Source organism: Cloeon dipterum, chromosome 1, assembly GCF_949628265.1.
Source record: "Cloeon dipterum chromosome 1, ieCloDipt1.1, whole genome shotgun sequence".
In the NCBI taxonomy this organism is placed as follows: Eukaryota; Metazoa; Arthropoda; class Insecta; order Ephemeroptera; family Baetidae; genus Cloeon; species Cloeon dipterum.
In genome coordinates, this window is record NC_088786.1 from 11,391,786 (window position 1) to 11,393,311 (window position 1,526).

Below are 1,526 nucleotides of genomic sequence, written 5' to 3' on the forward strand. Positions count from 1 at the left end.
ACACAGGTTTTGCTGATTCAACGCAGCACCTTAATCTGCACTCTTTTCATTTTCTTTACTTGAGGGTTGCTACGCCGGTGAAATAAACCTTGTGCTCACAATATGGAAATTTACTTTGATCTACAAAACTCTTGTTGTGGTTGGTGAGTGGTGTGGAGTTGCTTGAGCTTACAATTAATTAATCGACAAAATGCTGCGCAATAATATTAAAATTTATTCGAAATTTGGAAATTAGGAATGAGAGCTACAGCATTTTCAAACTCGTAGAAACCAAGAATTTCGATTTAATTTCGGTTCGGTTCAATATATTATTTTTTTTTATTTTTAACCCCCGAATTTTTGGTCCGTTGTACAGTCAATACCTCATTGAATGATTCACTCGCTTGGCCCCGCATTACATCAATAATACCTCATTAATCAAGGGTCCATTGAAGTGGCGGCAGCTCTCACAGAGGTCAATTCGTCATGTTCTCGCATCCATTTTGCAAATTCCGCTGCGCCGGTGCAATTCGCGATTGCCAACACGCCACTGGAATGTGTGTTGCATTCATGCGGCGGCAGTGTCGGTGGCGACAAAAAAACAAAAGCGCGCGGCATTAGCGCTGTGTAGCGAGCGGCAAAGGCATCTTTATTTCGCAACACATCCAGCACTCACGTTCGATTTAATATAATTTCGCTGGGTGCCGTGCGGCCTGAGCGAGTGTGCAGTACTTTTGCACTTCATTTAACCCCCAAATGCGTCGACTAAATTGTATTTGGCACCCACGCGGAAATTCGTTCGCTCGTCCACTAAATGCATGCCGCGCGGGCTCGTATGCATGCAAAGCACCAAGCAACCGGGGAACCGTGTTTGATCTTAAAAAAAACACTCGAAAATATAGGCCAGAAAAATTAGACAGTTTTTTTAATATTGTATAATGAAAGTCTAAAAGACAATGGTAATTTCAGAAGTCTAAAATTTTCTTATTCCTTTGTACGATTAAAGTGTTGGTGGCCGTAGGAAGAATAAAGCTAAATGCAGAAATTTGGTTTTGGTTAAAATTGCATATTTAGAATAAAACATACTCTGATGTGGTTCCGCTAGACTTTCTGACTGAATTGTCTTGGATTAAAAATCGTCGCATAAGATTCTATGTTTCATTATTTTCTAATGAATTAGAACAAAATTAAATGTGATCTCACGCAGAATTGGCATTTTATGTTAAGGAAAATTCGATCAGATGGTCCTCTTTAATAAAATTCTATATATATTTTAATAAATTATGGAAATTTGATAGCGTAAGATACCAGAAATTTCGAATTAAACCATTCCACGTGATTTCTAAGCGTTTAGAATGCTTCAAAGGCATTTTAAGTGGCTCAATAAGGTAAGGCTAAAAAAAAGCCATTGTGCTGATTTGGTGCATTCAATTTATTGGGAGGCGCAAAAATATTTTATCATCTCCAATTAATTTTACCATATTAAAAACCCTTAAGGATGCATCATATTACTGTACCTATGCTCCGTTTTAGGTTTGAAGTTAATT